General features: G+C 40.7%; 1 protein-coding gene across 2 annotated transcripts in view; it reads left to right on the plus strand.

The window, feature by feature from the left end:
* Positions 1-21,294, plus strand: part of PGCKA1 (PDCD10 and GCKIII kinases associated 1) — a 65,021-nt gene that overhangs the window by 24,524 nt on the left and 19,203 nt on the right. Inside the window, exon 1 of one of the 2 annotated variants that reach the window (XM_081150211.1) lies at positions 7,841-7,911. The exons of the other annotated variant lie outside the window; for it this stretch is intronic. The gene's annotated coding sequence lies outside the window, so the exon portion shown is untranslated. Of the gene's footprint in view, positions 1-7,840; positions 7,912-21,294 lie in introns of those variants that run through there. 2 annotated transcript variants of the gene reach the window in all.

Raw genomic sequence — 21,294 nt, forward strand, 5'->3', positions numbered from 1 at the left:
AAGGAAAACAAAATAATAAATATGATCTTTCAATTTTTTATCAAGAGTATAGTTTCCAAGAAAAAATAAAATTATGATTTGATTTTGTGTATGTCAAATAACTCAGCTGCAATTATCAGCAAAAAACAAAAGGTAAGAGATAAAGAAGAAATTGGGAAAGGACAAATGTGGAGGGAGAATTTAACATAACTCTCCTAGTATTCCAAGGGTTTTCCTGAATCTACAGGATAGACGTGTTTTTCAAAAAAAACACACCATGTTTGCTAGGTATTTCCAAAATGTGCAACAGAACAGTGATTTTCAATCTTTTTCATCTCATAAACTACTAAAATTCTGTGGCACTCCAAAAAATATATATTTTGCTGATCTGAAAAAAAAAAGTATAATTTGGTTCATTTACACCAGGCAGCTATTGTGTTGGCTGTTGTCATTTTTTAATTTGTCGATCTAAGGGAAAAGAGGACAGTGCCCCTGACTAAATAGGTATTGCATGTTTTAAAAAAATCTTGCAGCATACTGGTTGAAAACCTCTGTTTTAGAAGAATATTCCCGTCTAGTATCATATGACATGCTATCTTTATGTAGCAAGTCATTGAAGTCTAGAACAAAATCTATAAAGAGACTGCCAATATATTTCATGGTTAAAAAAAAAATCTGATCTAATTTGGATAAAAAACATAAGCTCATCCTAACTACCTATCCCAAGATGGCCTTTGTTTTCATTTGGGTATTCCCTTTGACTATGTACATGGTGATTTGTTTATGCTGAAATTGAAATGACATTTTATATGCTTACACTGCTTTTTTTCACTTGGACTCATACCCTGCTTTTTTCTCTCCCTCCACTTAAGTGTTATTTTCCCTTTTTCCAATTTATAGATATATCATAATTTAAAGAATTCCTGGTTTTGAGCACTAAAGTTGTTTACAGTGGTCTAGAGTATTAAACATTAAAAAAACTAAGTTGAACAGTCTTTATTTTTTAAAGATCTTTGTTTATATCTCTCTGATTCTCTCATAACATCCTTTGGTTAGACTTCAAGAACTGGAATTTTTGGAGCAAAAGTTATTGATATTTTAAAGGCTTTTTAATATTGGCTATTATCATAAAAACAAAAAGGTCAATTTATTATACACTGAAAACCATAAAACACTGATGAAAGAGAAAAAGACAGAAAGAAATGAAAAGATATAATGTGTTCATGGATTGGAAGATTTAATATTGTTAAAATGTCTGTATTACCCAAGTGATCCACAGATTCAATGCAATACCTGTCAAAATCCCAATAGCATTTTTAAAAAATATATCTTTATTGATTTCAGAGAGAGGAAGAGAGAGAGACAGAAACATCAATGATGAGAAAGTCATTGATTGGCTGCCTCCTGCACGCCCCCGACTGGGGATCGAGCCCACAGCCCGGGCATGTGCCCTGACCAGGAATCAAACCACAATCTCCAGGACCCTAGGTCAACACTCAACCCCTGAGCCACGCCCAGCTGGGCCCCAATAGCATTTTAAAAAAAAAAAGAAAAAACAATCCTAAGATTCATATGAAACCACAAAAGACTGAGAAGAGCTAAAGCAGTCCTAAGAAAGAAAAACAAAGCTAGAGGTATCATACTTCCTTATTTTAAAATATATTACAAAGCTATAGTAATTAAAACTAGTATGGTATGGGTATAAACAGAATATGGACCAATGGAACAGAATAGGGAGCTCAGAAGGTCTCAGAAATAAACACACGTATATATGGTGTCTTAGTCCATCCAGGCTACTATAACAATACCGTAGACTGGGTTAAACAACAGAAATTTACTTCTCACAGTTTCGGAGACCAGGAAGTCTAAGATCAAGGTGTCAAGAGATTTGGTGTCTGGTGAAATCTTACTTTCTTATTCATATAGAGCTGTCTTTTTGCCATAACCTCACATGGCATAAGAAGAGAAGGAACATTCTGGGTTCTCTTCTATAAGGGCACTAATTCCATTCATTAGGGCTCTACCAAGGGTGCCAAGAATACACAGTGGGGAAAGGATCGTCTCTTCAACAAATGGTGTTGGGAAAACTGGATATCCACATGCAAGAGAATGAAGTTGGACCCTTACACCATGCACAAAAATCAACTCTTCATGGATTAAAGATGTAAACATAAAACCTGAAACTGTGAAATTCCATGAAGAAAACAGAGCAGAAAACCTTCATGACGTTGTTAGCAATGATTTCTTGGATATGACAGCAAGAGCAAAAATAAACAAGTGGGACTACATCAAGCTAAAAAGCTTCTGTACAGCAGAGGAAATAACAGTGAAAAGGCAACCTGTGGAATGGGAGAAAATGTTTGCAAACCATGTATCTGACAAAGGGTTAATATTCTTCAGGAGATTTTTAAACAAAAATAGCTCATTAAAGAGTACCACTTCCCTAGAATGACTGTCTTCTTTATTAATTTTTAATGTGAATTATACATGCTCTAATGTGATTTGGTAACATTCCGTTTAATATAGTGGTTTGAACTATAAAAGTTTTAGTATAAACAGAAAAATGAATGAGAAAAATAGAACTACATTCTTAGGTGAGAGGATTATGAGTGACTATGTTTTTAATTTAGCAGACATTTATTGAGCACTTTCTCTGTGCCAGATATTGTTGAGGACCTGGGATAACAAAAAGAAAGAAAGAGCATCCCTGAATCAGTCGTTGGACTCCTTTTGGCTCTAGCACAGTCAGCTAAAATACATCCGGAGTGCCAAATACCAGAGGAAACTGTTAGTGTCAGATCTGAGATGTTAGTGCAAATGACTGTAACCTGAGATTGTACTGAATAGGATTACTGTGGCCAGCGAGCACTATGTTCCTTGACTTGCTGAGACTGACTTAGCCAAATTTGTCATGGGAAATTATCTCCTCTTAGAGCTTCTATTATTCTGAAGACCAGGTTACATATCTGAGAGAGAGGGAGGGAGCGACAGGGGGAGGGAGCTACAGGGGGAAGGAGGGAAGGAGGAAGAGAGGGGTGAAGAGAGAGAGAGGGAGAGAGGGGTGAAGGGAGAGAGAGAGGGAGGGAGGGAGGAAGGTGAACCCAAGGCCCCTGCAAAACAGTTATGTTGTTTGCATCTATTTTTAGAGACCATATATCAAGACACTGTTTTCCGTGTTCAACAGGTGCTAATGTGTCATTCTCGTAACAGCCGCATAGAATAGGTGTATTATCCTCGATTTATGGAGAAAGAACTCAGGACATAGAGAAACTGTGATTTCCCTGCAGTCAGAAAGCTGGGAAGTAATGGGAGGTTTGAACTGGACAGTCTTCATGTTCCTCTTTAATTCAAAGCACCATGCCTGCCTCCACATTTCAGCACTGGTATTGTCAAAGGACTAGCCGTGTTCTTCCTTGGCATGTGCTAGAGGGGACACCAGTGACTGGCTATGCTAACAAGATTAACGTTGACTTTATAGTACAAATCTCTACCAGAGTCCTTTCCTTCCTTTCCCCCCACCAAGTTCTCAAGGCAGCTTAATTCACTGAGATGGCTAAATATTAACTTTTCAGTCAGCATAACCATGCGTCACAGGCCAGAGTCTAAACAACAGGGAACTTTAGTCTCCTCTTGTGTCTCCTCTCACATGGCCAGAGAAAGACAGAAACGCAGCCTCAGGTTTTTCTCTCCAGATCCGTAGACGGTTGTGCCGCCTTCTCTGAGTAGGGATCAGATTGTGTCTTTGTAGATATGTGGATAATGCATGTTAATTTTCAATGATCAAAATAACCAGGGGAGTTCCACTGTTGGTTATCAGCTCTCTATGTGTTTACATTCACAAGTCCAGACTCGTACAAAGTAATTCAAAAAATAAACACATGTGGAGAGAGGTTAAGGGACCTTAGAAATTATTTTGTCCAAGCCTCTCAATTTATAAAAAAAGAAAGTGAACACCCAAAATATTATTTATCAAAATCACATAGATGTTATTTTGAAACTGAGTCACATGTTAGCTCTCCATATACTATTACACTATAAGTTATTTTATAATTTTTCATCCAAGTTATATAGTAGACTACAGTTTAAAGGACCTGCTAGTTCTACAAGCTTTCTTAACAGGTTTCAGCTCCCCTGCGGCTCACTTCCTCTCCCCCAAAGGAACACGTTCAACCCCTTGCTTGATTTTACTACCTTAATGGCAAGTATTGCCACCTGCCAAGTTTTTTGTTTGGGGCATTCATTGTAGGTTGACTTTCCCCTGTGGGAGATGAGACCTAGCTCTTCTCTTCATGCACACCACACACGGTCATTATGACTGTGTGTGCTTTTCAGAAATGGGACATATATTAAACTCTGTGTTTCTTACCAGCACAGCTTATTCTTGAAGTTAATAGTTTTCTTTGTACTTGCTTATTTATTTTTATCTGTTTGTTTTTCGTGTGTGTGTGTTTTAGGTACTCACCATTCTTTCAGTATTTAAATATTTGCCGGTTGTCTAGATGTTCTCTCAAGATGTGCCATGATCCTGTCAGTTTCCTGTCAGGCGTTCTATCAGTTATATCAGCTTCATGCTTTTGCAGAAGCCTCTCTCAGAGACTCCTGACCTGCTCCTCTGGACCCGGTGCCCTCTCCACCTGGTCACACTGGCATCTCCTGTCATCACCACCTGGAAGAGTCCCTTCACTTCCCTTCTGTGTTGGAGCTTCTGTTTCCTAGACCCCATGTCTCCCTTTTTCTCATTTTATTCCCTCGTTTTCATGGACCACATCCTTCAGTAGCTTTCTAAGAAAAAGTTCATGGAGATAAAAATTATTGAAGTACGTTTGTCTCTCTAAAAATGTATCCCACCTCCGCCTTTGATTGTTAGAGTGATTACATAGAGAGTTGTATGTTGGAAATCTTTTTCACTCAAAACTTTTTCTTTGTTTTTTCTTCAGAATTTTGGAGACATTGCTTCATTGTCTCCTTATTTGCAATTTGGTTGTTGAAAAGTGTACCACCATTCCAATTTCCCGTTCTTTATATATAACTTTATTTTCTTCTCTGGAGGTTGGTTAACTACTTTTTATCCTAGTGTTGTGACATTTCATAGTGATGTACCTCAGTGTGGGACTTTTTAAAAATATATATATTTTTATTGATTTCAGAGAGAGGAAGGGAGAGGGAGAGAGAGAGATGGAAACATCAGTGATAAAAGAGTCATTGATCAGATGCCTCCTGCACGCCCCCCACTGGGGATCGAGCCCAAAACCTGGGCATGTGCCCTGACGGAATCAAATTGTGATCTCCTGGATCCTAGGTCGATGCTCAACCACTGAGCCACACCAGCCGGGCCTAGTGTGAGACTTTTTAAATCCATTGTGGGCCCTTTAAATCTAGAAAATCTACCCTCCAGTTTTGGGGGGTTTTCTTGAATTATTTTGTTAATGGTTTCTTCTGCAGGTATTTTTTTTGTTTAATTTTCTGGATTTCCTGGGAATTCCTGGATTGTTTATCTGCTTTTCTTTCTTATTATCTATTTCTTTGTGGTTTTGCTCTAGTTTCTTAAATTTTAATGTAGATTCTTTCAATTGAGGCTTATATTTATGCTGTTGTGTTTTTAATTTCTAAGAGGTCTTTTTTGTTCTCTGAATGCCTTTTTTCCCTAACATTATCATTTTTCTTGCTTCAAGATGCATTATATTTCTCTTATCTCTGTGAGTTTTTAATAATAATTTTGGAAATTTCCTTTTTTCTTCATAGTTCTTGATCCCTCCAGATGGTTTTTGCTTTTCCTCAGCTCTTTGGTAACACTAGTGTTCTGCTTACATGTAAGAGTAGGGGACTAAAAAGTGAAATTCCAAACACACTTGTGGGAGGGTAGAGAGGGAACACTCACTGATGGTGACATTTGCTGCAGTGATCTGGCTGAGCCAGTTGTTAGGGAACTTCAATGTCAGGATCTTGCAGGCTTTCTTCATGAGCTGGTCAGGTCCCCTCGGAAAACTCCCCCAAACTGGTGCCTGGAGGGTATGAGCCCAGCTCCCAGTATTTGGAAGATGAGGGTGAGAAGTAGAAAAGAGGCCCTGAGCAGTTTGCTCAGTGGTTAGAGCATCGTCCCTCAGACTGAAGGGTCCTGGGTTTGATTTTGGTCAAGGGCACGTACTTTGGTTTCAGGCTCGATCCCAGGCCTCGGTTGGGGCGCATGCAGGAGGCAACCAATCAATGCGTCTCTCTCGCGTCGATGTTTCTCTCTCTCTCTCTCTCTCTCTCTCTCTTTCTCTCTCTCTGAAAAGCAATGGAAAAAATACCCTCTGGTGAGTATTTAAAAAAAGAAGTAGTGGAAAAGGGGAATCTCGGTATGCTGTGTCCATATTCACTGAATCCTCCTATCTGTAGATAGCAACTCACCCCAATACCCGGAATGTCCCCTACTTCAGGGACCTGTGGGCTTGCCCGCACACAGGATATACTTTCAGGCTGCTGCTGAGGTCACCCGGGTGCTTGCAGTAGGGAAAGGAGGCGGGTGTCAACTGCTTACACACAGCTCCACCCCTCCACCCCTTCTACCAGTCCGGCCAAAGTGCCCCCTCTGCCTGAGGCACCTGCTGCTGGGGCCCTTTGAGGACCCTGCATGTCAGAGATGGTGCTCATCTCTTCCACCGCCAGCTTGTTCAGCTCTTTCGGGCTCACCGAGTAAGGGGTCACCATCCACACACTTTCTAGCTTCCAAAATGCTGTTATTGTCACCTCTCTCACTTCTGTTATTGAAAAGCTGTTGATATGAGTCTGTGTAGGTGTATATGTACATATGTGTGCTTATATAATTATTTTTAATAAGTTTCAAGCTTTTTTAAAAAATTGATTTCAGAGAGAGGAAGGGAGAGAGACAGAGAAACATCAATGTGAGAGAGACACATTGATTGGTTGCCTCCCACACGCGCCCCGATCAGGGATTGAATCCACAACCTTTTGATATCCGGGATCATGCTCCCACCAACTGATCTACCTGGCCAGGGTGGATTTGGCTTCTTTATTAGATTATTAAAACTCTTCGAGAGAGTGAGTCATATACTTTCTAATTTTTCCATAATGGCTACCACAAGTGCTAGATACATAGAGGTACATATAGATGTTCAACAAATACTTTTTAATTATTAAAATTTATAGCAATATCTTGGGCCAGAGGCTTCTGTATTTGCTTTGAACTTCTACAGTGCCTCAACAGACTAATGATATTCAAAAACTGCCCAGCTCAGTTGAAATGATTCAGTGTAATTTGCCATGAGTGATGGAAATGGTACACATTTCGTATAGTTGGTTTTGTGTGTTTTTTCAATGTCAGTTCACAGCCTTGTTCCTGACATATATTAAATTTTGTCAGGTAATACTTGTAAAGTCTGAATCATAATATACCAATATAGATGGTGATATTTGGCTTCATGTCAGACTTTTTAAAATTGAGTTTTTCCATTTCCACTGATTTTAATTGTGTCAAGCACCAACTTCAGGAAGTAAGCAGTTGGTTCTTACTCCAGGTAGTGCTTGCAGGAATGCTAAGGGTTGAAAAGCACTGCAGTAGTGAACCCTGCGGAGCCTTCCCTGCAGGGATTTCGCGTTTTCATTCAGGCCTTCAGGAGGAAAGGTGCACAGGTCCTTCTCTTTAATATGTAATCTCCGTGCTGGCCAGCGGTTGGAGCTGAGTGTTTGGTTGGTTAAACACCAGTGCTGGGCCACACAGCCAGCCTGCAGCCACACCCCAGCCAGGAGGGCCCAGGGCTGGGCTTTCTGTTTGGTTTTTAACTGTTGCACAACTGCGTAAAGTTCCGAGAACCTGCCAGGATTTTAGTCTTGGGGTGTAAGCTTTTGGGGCACCTCTTTGGGGGGAGGAAAAAGAAAAGAACCAACAGAACAGCTCCCGTGTAGGTCTGATGACGTCACAAGCCTGGTGAGGTAAGAAAATACTTCAGAAAAAAAATACAAACAAACAAAAACCAAAGTTCCTCCTGCAGTTGCCCTGAGGAAGGGAGAAGCCCATACTGATTCACCACAGCATTTTCCTAGGCAGGAAATCTGCTCACTGTAGGCCGGGAAAGGAAGGGCTGGCGACCGAATTAGGAAGACTGATGATGCTGTAAGTTTACTTTGCATTCCTTCTGAGGTCACATAGGACCTTATGGCAAATTTAAAACCAGTATAGTTTAAGGAACTGTTCTCATGAGCAGTTCTAGCCCTGGTGGACAGCGTGTAAACTCCACAGGAGAGAACAACTTTGTTCCAGCTTCAGTTTGCCCAAAGACACGCACACCCACACTCACACTCACACTCACACACTTCATTATTACTTCTAAAACTTCAGTTTAGGTAATCTGGTTCACTGTTCTTCATTGGAGATTTTAATTCTGACTAGCCTTATTTAGTTTATCAGATTTGGTGCTTTTTTTTTTCAATTTAGAACATTTCCAGCCCAGGAATCTAGCTTGAATTTTTACGAAATATGATGAATTGCAACTAGAGCTCAAATCTCAGGATTTGAATGATGCTAAATTTAACAATGTTACCTAAAGTCTTTATATTTTCATATGTTTCTAGGCTAGAGTCTGTGATTTCCCCAGAAACATATCAAATTGTCTTCCATAATGCACTACATAAATATATTTATGATAATCTAGGTACGTTAATTCTTTTCTCTTAATATTTCTAGCTTTAAGATTCATATGTATTTCTTCCTTTGTATTTTCCCCCCAGCCATAATCATGTGTTATTTTTTTATTGAATTTATTGGGGTGACATTTGGTTAGTAAAATTACATAGGTTTCAGATATACAATTCTACAGTACATCAATGTATATTGTGTATTTATTGATGCTATAAATGTCTTATAACTTAAGGCTAGGCTGACTCTTGGTGGCTCTCTTATACCTTCTCTGCTTAAAACGTTTGGTATTTGCTAAAAGTGTTCATGGCTTGACAGTTAATCCTTGGTGTTCCTGAAACCCAGAATAAAGAATAGGGTTTACAGCCTGGCTGGCATGGCTCAGCGGTTGAGCATCAGCCTATGATCCAGAAGATCCAGGTTCGATTCCCGGTCAGGACACATGCCCGGGTTGCGGGCTCTATCCCCAGTCGGGGGCGTGCAGGAGGCAGCCGATCAATGACTCTCATCACTGATGTTTCTCTCTCTCCCTCTCCCTTCCTCTCTCTGAAATCAATACAGATTTTTAAAAAAGAAAAAAAAAAATAGTATTTACAGATGTATATAAAATAAAAGGACAAGTGAGGTCTTAGAGTCTTTGACTTCCTCTATATTTGGCCTTGTTAATAACTACCTCAAGCGGGCTGCTGTTCTTTTTATTTTAGAAGAAGATACTATCTTCTCCAGTGAGGAAAAATGGATCAATTCAGCCTGTTTACCTGATCATTTAGTCGACAGGAGAAAGCTGGCGTCTCCTTAGTGCTTTGTCTGTGCACCCATCCCTTTAACCTCAAATTGATTTGAAAGGAGGGGAGATGCTCTGTTACAACAGCTACCTCTGGGTGTGGCCAGGCCCCGGGCCCCAGGCCCCAGGCGGTGTGCTGGACACATTCCATGGACTGAAGTCTTTTTTTTTTTTTCAATCCTCCCTCGAGGATATTTTTCCCATTGCTTTTCAGAGAGAGAGTAGAAGGGAGAGAGAGAGAGAGAAACATCAGTGTGAGAGAGACACATTGGTTGTTTGCCTCCCGATCAAACCTGCAACTAACCTACATGCCCTTGGCCAGAATCAAACCAGGGATCCTTCTCTGCGCAGGCCAACGCTCTACCCACTGAGCCAAGCTGGCTAGGGCTGGACTGAATTCTTTAGTTTATTTAAGACAGTAAGCATGTGAGATAGGTATGATTACCCCCATTCCACAAATTTAAAAAGTAAGCCTTTTTGTATTTGTATTGTTTTGCAATTTTTTTTCTATGTGTCCTTTAAAAAAAATAGAAGAGGTAGTGTAGATGGGACCTTAAACAGGTATGATAAATATTCTAGGGTAACGTATTTTGGAAAGTATCAAAAACTCTAAAAGATTTTGTCTGTCATCCAAACAAGATGTTCCCCAAACATATATTGTCTGCGCCGATTTCACAGGTGGCAAATGAGTCTTCCTAAGTTCTAGCCCATGATTCGGACATAAAATACTTACTGCTGGAAGTTACCTTCTGGGTCTGAGCTAAAACACTCCAGTTACAGATTTACTGTGTTATTTATTTGTTTCCTGAGAAGAGATGAGAACAGTGATCCTTGGGAGCCAGGTAACAGTCTTCCATATACTCAAATCTGATTGTGGCTGGGCTTGTTTTCAAACCCGCTCTTTAGGCACACTTGAAAATTGCTTCTCTCTTGGAGAGGAGGCAGTTCACCTGACTGACCCATACGTTTCCAAAAAAGGGATCTCTCGCAGTGCTTCTGCCGTCATCCTGATGATAAGCACTTAGTTAGTTATTCCTCACCTGCTGTACTCGAGGCATTATTCCAGGAGCTTTGCTGTGTTACCTCGAATCCTTGTAAGAGCCCCAAGAGAGTACTGTCCCATTCTACAGGTGAGGAAACTGAGTACTGCTGCGAAGTCACACAACTATGCTGAAGTCATTTTTTTCTTCTGAGTGTTAGTACTTTAATGGGAACTTGAGGCCATACATCCCACCCCTTGAGATTCATTAACAATCACAGCAGGAGAAGTTGGGCTGCAAGGTCACTGTTAATTGGAGGTTCGTGGTGTGTGGCTGAGGGAAAATTGCCTGGGAATTGCATTTGCCCTTCAGGCTCAGAACCCTGAAACCTTGTGCTGGAGCCCCCTGAACCGGCTGGGGAATTTTGGAATTTCAGAAATTTTGTGAGGTGATATTAAAAAGTTCAATTCTATTAAAGCATGCGCAAACAAGTTATATTAAAAACAAAGTTAATAAATACTTAAAACTCATCATGTCGTAGTTACTTTAGTTCTCTGTGTTTTTTACATCTATTGTATCTGTGTGGCAGAAATACTGTATAGTAGTATGCAGCTGTACACCTCTTCAACTTTGTGTTCAGTGACTTATCATTACTCGCTTGAAATCAGCCATCACAGGAGCATTTACACCATGGAAATTGGCAAATGCCATACATTAGGTTCAGTTTAATGTTTTGTTGCTTGACTGTGCATAAGAATATGATGAAGAAAATGTTAATGCAAATTAAACATAAAAGTTTCCTGTCTGTAGCAGTTATGTAAGAATAACAAAAAAAATTCCTAAGGTAATAATTCTCCCAGTATTCAAAAACTGTTACCTGTTTCAGCAAAGAACAAGTGAAATTCCAACATATGTGCTCACTGTTTCTCTTTCATCTAACTAGTCAATGTAAATGAAATATCAGCAGACATTCATGTTGGAACTATACTTGTTTTGTCAGTTGCAACCATAGGTTGCCTATGGATAGAAGAGTCTGGAAAAATGCAGTTAAAGCATCCATGAAAATCAGTACGTCCAAATGGAATTTATAGGAGAAAGTATTGTTTATTTTATTTTTATTTGTAAACTGTATACTACACATCCCTTATTTATAATAATTAACATTTTTGTTTCTGTAGAACCAGTTGCTAAACATTTGCTGGTATACCACTGCCTGTGAGGCATACTTTTCACCTGCCAGAACCTCAGAGTAAAATTCATGCCTTCCCCAAAACATTGGCACCATTTTTAATGTAGTTGAAATAGGAACACAGCTCTTTATCCCATTGTTAAAAAAAAGAAAAGCTAAAAAACATGACTTTTTCTGGTGTTCAATTTTCTGCATTAGTCCACCAGCAAGAATGAATACTGTCAAGAAGTCTTCAAACTACCCAGAAGCAGGTTACAGATAAGTTTCTCCTGAAATGTCATGCATTTTATTGCCATATGTTCATGTACCCTTTTTGTTAATGAAGATTATAGGCTCCATTTCCAGCTATCACTGGCTTAAGTAGTAGGATTCCCACCCACCCCCACCCCCCAAAGAACAGTAAGTTAATACACTTTATGTGTTAGTATATCAAGCTAAGAAAACATTAAGGATTAAAAAATTGGGAATTTAAACCGGTCTCATATTGACTTAGTTGAGTGAATTAAAAGTAGGATAAGAGCATATCAATTTCTGGTTTTGTCTTACTTCTACCCTGTACCACTCTCTAGAAACACTTTGTGATCTGTGGATTGTCATGCGTATTTTTATATGCTTAGTTAGTTACTTCTACTTTAATGGTTTTGGACTGTTTTTGCAACACTATGTTTCTGCGTTATATTCCACACTGCAAAGAAGGTGGGGCTGTTCTGTTGATTTTAGCTTATAAATTAGCACACTGTCTATGACCAAATTTTGTACTTTCTCTGAGCAAACTTTAATACATAAAATTTTCCACCTTACTCTGATGGGCCTCTAATATTTATTAATGGGCGGAAAATGAATGAATGAGTGAATGACAGAAAAACAACTAGAGACCCTTCCAATATTTTCTGCAAAAGTGCTCACGTAGGATTAGGGATGCTTGAGTGGAAGGGATGAAATCAATAACTGGGCAAGTTATTTTTGACTCAGGTTTGAACAGTCATCTCATGGAGACAGTCGTATCTGCAGAGTTCTTGATTCTCTGAGAAAAGTAGATGAATTGCCAAGTAATGGTGGGAATCACTTACAATGCACACTCTCCTGGTGGTAATTAGGCAGAATTTTTTTCTGGTTTTGATATTAAGCATATGTCAGGTTCTCTGTTTTCTTGAGATGTCTATTTTACCTAATTTATCAGAAATGATGCAGAAAGGAAACCATGATGAAGTTTTTGGTCTCTTGGGATTTTGTTGTTGCTTAGAAGGGAGAAGAGTTGTTTTTTTGTCTGTTTGTTTTTTGGTGGCATTTAAAGAAGCAAGATGACATAGGTAGTCCATACAGAAGAAGCAACTTTTTTTACCCCCTAACTTTGGAAAATCACTGCTCCAGGTAACATACAATTTAAATCCATGGTCATTAGCCAGTCTGATCAGAATAGATAGATAATACTTCTCCTAGAGGGCAGTCACACAGCACTGATGCTACGGAGCCCATGTCTGGAAAGGTCCTAGAAGTTTGTTCTGGCTTGGCCACAATTGGCCCCTTGGCTAGAATCAGGTGTCTTCTTAACCTTGAAGCCATTCTTTGAACTCTACTTTCTTTTTTTTTAATTTTATTTTTCAATTACAGTTTATATTCAGTATTATTTTGTATTAGTTTCAGGTATAGAGCATAGTGGTCAGACAATCATAGACTTTACAAAGTGTTCCCCCCAGTATTTCCCTTACCCACCTGGCACCACACACAGTTATTACAGTATTATTGACTATGCTCCCTATGCTGTGCTTTACATCCCCAGGACTATTTTGTAACCTCCAATTTGTACTTCTCAGTCCCTTCACCTTTTTCACCCAGGCCCCCAAAACCCCTCTCCTCTGGCAACCATCAGCCTGTTTTTTACTGTCCTGAATCTAATAGTATGAGTTCAGATAATTAGGCTCAGTCAGTTAACAGATATTTACTGAGCACCCACTAAGTGCTTAGCACTGGTTGAACACTAAATAGCTTCCTTATGGAATATATGTTCTAGCAAAGAACAGCCAGAAAGTTCTTTTCTTTATTCAACTAAAATTGATGGAATGAGAGATGGGCAAGTGACATCTTCATTGCCACCTTATGGGTGAGGAAATTGGATTCCTTTGTGTGAGTGACTTTGCCAAGTCCTCGGTTAAAAGTGGCAGTACCAAGAAAGAAGCCACATATCCTGGGACTTTGGGTCCCAGGCAGTAGAGGGTTGCAGCCTCAGGGTCAAAGCTCAGATCTTGGCTCCACCACTTGCTGGCTACAGGATGTAAGGCAAGCTCCTTAACTTCTCTTTCCTCCCCTATTAAATGGGCTTAAAAGTACTACCTACTTCATAAGGTTGTTCTGAGGGTTAAATGAGGTAATGCCCATAAAATGCTTGACACATATAATCATTCAATAAATATTTACTGTTAGTATTCCATTATAAATAATAGGCACTAAATGAGATTCTATGGTTATAAAACTGAGGAAGCATCAGCCAGGGAGACAAAAATCTATGTAACTGACCACATGATCATGGGATTGACTCTGAGTGAGCAGTTGGCACAGTGCTTTGACACTTGGGATCATCCAAGTGGTTAGGACCCTTTGGACTTGAGGACCAGGGGGTCCAAAAAGCTCCACAGAGCAGATCACGATGAAGCTTTGACCTGGGAGGTCGAATTTCACTCACTTTGAAAGGGTGAGTCCAGCTCACACAGTTGTTTTAGTCATCTATTGCTGCGTAACAAATGACACCAACATTTAGCAGTTTCAAAGGACAGACATTTCTTATTGTTTCTTTGGGTCAGGAACCCAGGCACAGCTTAATGGGGGGCCTGTGGCTCGAGGTCTCTCATGAGATTGTAGTCCAGCTACAGACCAGGGCATTGGTCGTCTGCAGGCTGGATGGAGCTGGAGAACGTGCTTCTGAGCACACTCAGTTGCCTGTTGGCAGGCCTCTAAAGATCCACTTCCACGTTCACTCGCACGGTTCCTGGCATGCCTTAGTATCTCCTCACATACTTTGTTTATCCTGTAGAGCTGGAGTCAGCACTTTTTCTATAGAGAACCAGATAGTAAATATTTTAGGCTTTGCTGGTCATACAGTGTTGCAACTACTCAGCTCTGCTATGTAGCCCAAAAGCATCAATGGACAACATGCAAAAGAATGGGCAAAGCTGTGTTCCAATAAAACTTTATTTACAAAAGAAAGGAGCCTAATCCCAGCTCTAGATCTCTACAAGGACAGCAGCATAGTTTAGCAACAATAATACTGGCAGGCACTTAGCCCCCCAGGAGACTTCAGTTCCCAATCTCTAATACATGTGGGTTAGAATTTTTTTTGTATGGCCTTCCCACCCCACAAATGCTGTGTCTTCATTCACAGCAGTTTAATAGCCATTTATTTGTTCTGTCTCTCTCTGCTAAAACTGATTGATTAACCAGGGTGTCAAAACACCTTACAAATCTCACTGTAGAATGGGAAAGATTTAGCCACGGACAACATAATTGATGTGTTCAAGTCCTTCCTGTTAATATATGTGGTCTCAGTCACTTGTGGCATGGCTGGCCAGCTTTGGGGCAGAGAGTGATGGGCTCATGATAGCAGGGACCTTGCCTGCCTGCATGACAGAGGACAGGTCCAGCAGCTGGAGGACCAGTGGCATCATGATATAGCTGCAGGTGATTCATCACTTACCTGCCAGTACAAAGTATGGCATCCACAAGATACCAGCTCTTATGGCTCTTAAGATATAAATACTTAAGGAATCACAAATAATAGAGTTTCTACAAAATGTATGTGAAAGTACACCCCCTCAAGAATTTCCCTAAAATTCCTTAAACTAATGCATAGAAATCTGTCCCCAGTATTACCTTCTGCATGACACTTTTGGTGAACATGCAACCTGGTTTGTCTAGACTCTAGAGCAACTGTAGTATCAGATCAAGGTCTCTCAGAGGCTTGGGTCACTTTTTTGTTGTTGTTTTCAAGGCTCTCAGTATATTAAAGTACTAAAATAATGACAACAGGATTTTTAAAATCGAAGATTTTAAATGCTTCCATGTGCAAATTGTAATGTTGCACTCATGCACGGAGGTAACAAAATGTTCCTATTTTCAAGATAAAGTGTTCATAGGAAACTGCTGGTGATTTGTTATGGAAAACTGGGGCTGAAGTTCAAAGCTGTGTGATGAACACTGTCATCTTTCAGTCCTGTCAGTACAGCTCTAGGCGTGTATCTGGAGATAGCTGGCAAGAGCTACATTTGAGCATTAACCTGTGAACCAGGAGGTCACAGTTCTATTCCCAGTGAGGGCACAGGCCCAGGTTGCGGGCTCGATCCCCAGCAGGGGGTGTGCAGGAGGCAGCTGATCAATGGCTCTCTCATCACTGATGTTTCTATCTGTCTCTCTCCCTCTCCCTTCCTCTCTGAAATCAATAAAAACGTATTTATTAAAAAAAGAAAAAGTCTACATTTGAGGCCCTTTGGGAATGGGAAGCCTGGGTTAGCTGACCTCCTGTATCCCATATTCCCTGCCTGCAGAGAGTTGCATAAATCCTGTCATGTTGAAGACTCCATGGTATAAATGAAAAAGCTTGAACTCTCAGTCCTTGTTCCACCGTTTACTCGTCGTGTGACCTTATATGAGTTAAGTTTGCTATTTGTAAAATGGAGCCAGTAATGCTTATTTTACAGATTTGCTGGGAAGTAATGAAACAGTGAGTGTAAAGTATCATCACATGATGAGTGTTCAAGTGTCGGATACTATCACCACCTACACACGTGCACACATACACACACATGCTCACACACACATTCATGCATCAGATCTAGAGGCCCGGGTTTTGGCATTGAAAATCTGTTGAGTGGAACTAACTACACTGCCTGCTGGGGCCCAGGAAGAAGTCAGTCTTGTGGCTGTCACCTCCCTGAGCTCCCCTGCACAAATGAGCTGATAGCCCGACGGTGACGGGACTTGGCCCTGGGTTCAGCCTCCCCCTTCCTCTCCCGCTCCGCCTCACCTGCCCTTGGTAAATGAAGCTATTTTGCACACCTGAGACAAATCTTTTATGCTGTCCATGTGAGAATAAAGACTTTATAAATAGGAAAGGTGACGATCACAGGGCCTTGGAGCACCTACAGATTCACGAGATGGTTGACAGCCGTTGCTCCTGGGCCCTGCCGCTAGGAGAGACACCTTGCTGCCTCTGCTAGGAGGAGCTTGTGCTGTAGAGAGAGACACATGAACTCACTAGGAGTCAGGAATTCAAGTGTGACTCCCTGTGGTCCCTTGTGCGGGGTCTTTACTGACTGGGGAAGGAGGACTTTTGCCCGGACAGGTTTTCCTGGCTCTTACCTGGAGTCCTGAGTGTGCGTAGCTGTGATGCTTTGTGGATCCGCGTTTCCTGGTTTGTGATGAAGAAACAGCCTCCTGGCTGGTCTCTAACTGCCTGGCCCCCTAGGTCATCTGTACTTCATGTCAGAAGAAAATGAAAATCATCACACACATTGCAATTATGAAACGGTTATAGTCAGCAACGTAGACTTTGAACTTGGAAGGTACAAGGAGGGTGACTTTACCAAATATGGAAAGTTCCAGAAATGTTAAGCTATAGAGCGGAGTGGTTTAGTTAACTGGCAGAAGGTTGCTTCTGGAATAATTTGCAGTCATTTAAATCAGTCATTAGGGACACTTTGTATTGTCACAGAAAAGGCTAGAGACATAATGTTAAGTGGAAAAAGGCAGGATGTGAAGTCGTTTATATATTGTGTGAAATTGGTAAGTAGATGGATTTTAGTAGACTAAAATCCTGGAAAAAAATTTAACACCTAGCACCAGGTTAGGTTGCTATGGTTATGGCTGACCTTTTCCCCTTTTCCCAAACTTATGTGCATATGTGTGTATAATTATGTGTATTTTTATGTACGTATATTGTATATAAGCATGTATACATACAAATATACATAACATCTTTCATGAAAAAAGGTTTTACTTTAAGCATTTGGAAAAGACTGGAGATATTTGTGAGCAGAGCAGAGGCAAGAGAGAAAGGGGTTTTATACTTTAAAAAAAGACTTAGAGTTTGGCATGTACTAAGGGCTAAATTTTAAAGTCCATTTAAAATTTTACACTCTATACTGCAGATATCTGTGCTTTACTGAGGCAGCGAGGATCTTTTTTCTCTGTAGAGATTCTAGATATAAATCACGGTTTTGTTTTCCTTGGTTTAAATGACATTCCTCTTTGATCATTCCTTCACACAAGGAAAAGATATTTCCTTGTGCGAAGTCGTGGTTAGCTTCTCATAACCCCGGACAACAAAGGGGCCCCTGTGTGCGGGGCAGGAATTCCTCTTGGAATACGGGTTAGGCCCCCAGCTGAACCGTATCCAAGGAAGATGTTGCGAAGCTTGCAAAGCTTGTTCTGAGAAAGGAGCCCAGCTGGGGAGCTTTTCTTTCTATTCAGAGATTGGCCCTGCCTGGCGTGGGGGTGGGGGGAGCCCATAAAAGAAACCCCGAAAACAAGCCTGAATGCATTTACAAATTACAAGGGAAAGTTAATTCTTGCAGCCAGTGTTGGTGCCAACTCAGGCTTATCATATTTAGAACTTAACGCCACTTGGAAAGAAACTTTGTTTTTCTTCTCATGGAAGCTAAAGAGGGGAACAGACATGGACCGTCCACTGAATGGTGAAAACTCCAAGTAAAAAGCTGTCTGAGGATAAATCATGAGTCGGACATGTTGCCCTCGGTTATTATTATGAACTAGGAATCTCATCAGGTCAGGCCCTTAGCTAGGCATTCACAGCCCCTCCCCACCTACCCGGCTCACCCCTGTGGGCTTATGTCCCATCCTGCTTTCTTTCCTGCCACCTTCCTCGAATCCTTCCACTCCCCTTAGACATTGGGAGGATTTCTAGAACGACATCCAATACCTGCTAGTGGGTCTGGCTTGTCCTAGGCCCTCCAGCAAATGCCAGTGCCCTTCCCCTTGCTTCCCTTGCCCTTCTTTGAACAGAAATTCCCCTTCCTGTGACAGGTCCCTAAGTTCCTGGTCCGTGGTAGCTCCCCTAAGAAAACAGAGGCCTGATGGAAAGAAATGAGAGGTGAGGAGAGCCGGCTCTCAGCATCGAGGGGCCCCCTTCACCAGCCTGTTTCTCGAATGCTGGAGATTCAGAACAAGAATGGCAGCTGTCTTTTGGTGCTTCTGCCACTTGCTTATCCTGATTCACACATTATTGATACACTTCACATCAAAAAAAGACGAAGGCCCAGAGAGGCTGAGAGATTTGCTCAAGGCCACACAGCCAATAAGTAGTAGAGCTACCATTCAAATCAGGCTTTTCTGCGTTCCCCAGGACTCTCCCTTTTTTCCACTGTGCGAAACCACTTTCTCAAAGAATCCCAGACTTTTGGTCACCAGCAGCATTTGCCCCCAACATCTGTGGGTGGCCAAACAGTATCAGGAGATGTAAGAGATCCCCTCCCTAGCTCCCAGAGTGGCTCCACTTGAAAACTAAATTTCTAGCAGAGTAAAAATTTCATTCCTTGTACAGATAACTTAGCTGGTTAAATATCAAGCTCTGTAAGGCTCTGTTTACCAATAGACCTGTGGAATGCGGTCGCCTCAGGGCTTTGAATATGTTGTACTTGAATATGTACATGAATATGTACTTGAAGATGCTGCAGAAAAATCCCCATTTAAGATCCTCTATTGGGGGACTGAGTGAGAAAAGGTGAAGGGATTAAGACGGACAAATTGGTAGTCACAAAACAGTTATGGGGATGTAAAAACTATGTACGGTGCCCGGTGGGTACTTGAAATATCGGGGGGACCGCTTTGTAAAGTAAATGATTGCTGTATACATGAAACTAATATAAAATAATATTGAGTGTAAACTGTAATTGAAAAATAAAATTTAAATTTTTTTTAAAAAAAGAACTTCTAGACCAGTACCATCCAGTAGAACTTTCTGCAATCAGGAAAATGCTCTAGGTCTATACTGTCCAATATGGTAGCCACTGGCCACCTGTGGCTTTGGGGCATTTGGGATGTAGCCAGCTGGTGTAAGGAAGGAACTGAACTTTTACTGTATTTAATGTTAAGTAATTTAAATGGAAATAGCCACTTGTGGCTAGTGGGCTGGTAGTTAGCCTATTGGACTGCACAGCCCTAAACTACTTTAAAAGGTTGATTGCGGTGCCCACATTTCTATAATACTTTGCCTATAAATCAGTTATATCACTGGATCATAAATATTTGTTTATGTTTTGCCTACCTCATTGGGTTGTAAACTTTGTCTGTCTTACTCATCCTGTTATAATCATTTATGAGCACATGGCCTGGCCCACAGGACTAGAAGTTGAATAATTCATGTAGGTTAAATAAATGGATGTGAGTTGGCATTTTCAAAAGCATTATTGTTTTAGCTTTCTATCCTAGTTTACCCTTTCTCAGGACATTGCTATTATGACTGGATTGATTCCCAAATCTTCAAATGAAGCTCAAACTGATCACTTCTGAGCACATTTTCCTTCCCTCAAAGGAAATCCCTTTTAGGCTCATTGTTTTATTTGCCTCTAAATATTATTTCTCTAAATCAGCAGTTTTCAGCCTTTCTCATTTCTTGGCACACATAAACTAATTACTAAAATTCTACAGCACACCAAAAAATACATCTTTTGCCAACCTGACCACCCCCCCCCAAAAAAAAGCTATAATTTTGATTCATCACACCAATGGCTGCTGTTGTGTTGGCTACTGTCATTTTTTTTAATTTGACAATCTAAGGGAAAAGAGGTGAATGCCCCTGACTAAACAGTCAGAACTCCTGCCCTTCGCTGTGTGTTCCCTACTATATTCCTGGTCCAGAAACCCTGTTTTACCCTTTCTAGACACTATATGCTTACATTCAGTTGAGATGGAGAGTGGAAACCACCCACAGTCTGTAGTGCAGAAAGGGAATTAGGAACTAACTGCTTCTTAAACACCTTCCAAATTATCCTGATTTTAGCCCCCCCCTTCATCCCCACCTTCATGATGCCTTCAAGGAGTCTACAGTCTGCACTGAGCTGTTTCCTTGCTATCTGCACTGCATTTACTGGGTCAGTGACTTCACGCTCATGGGCTTTCTGTTTTAGCTCCTCTTTTGCTCTCTCTATAAGGTTATGCCCATTTATTCTTTTAATGGAAGGCGGCTGGATATATTTGTTCTCTCTGCCACCCTCCTCCCCATCCATCACACCAACTCGGTGAGCTAAATGCTGAATTCAGGTCTCTCAAGTACTGCGTAGGCTCTCCTTCCGGCTTCCCTGTTTATGGAACGACCATTCTTCCTGTCTGTCAGCCTCCAAGAATAAGAATAATTTGAATAATTCCTTCTTTTGTCACACAGATCCCTGCTTTCATGGATTTCTGGCATTTCTCCTTTTATAATTCAGTACATATTAGCAGAAATTCCACTTTGTATTCCTTTTTGAAGAGACAAAGATAATGAGATGCGATCATTGGAATTAAGAACTTCCAGTGTAGTGGCAGGAAAAAAAAGATAGAAAACGAGAGATGATGATGATAACATGTTGATGACGATGAAGATAATAAATGAAAAAATCTTAGCTAACCCTGTTGAGATTGTAGTTTGTGCCAACCAATGTGCTTGACACTCTGCTGTGACTGCATTCTTTCACTCAAGCCTAACTGCTCTCTGGAAAAGGTACTATTATAATTGTCATTT

The sequence above is a fragment of the Miniopterus schreibersii genome (genome assembly GCF_964146895.1).
Source record: "Miniopterus schreibersii genome assembly, chromosome: 1".
Lineage (NCBI taxonomy): Eukaryota > Metazoa > Chordata > Mammalia > Chiroptera > Miniopteridae > Miniopterus > Miniopterus schreibersii.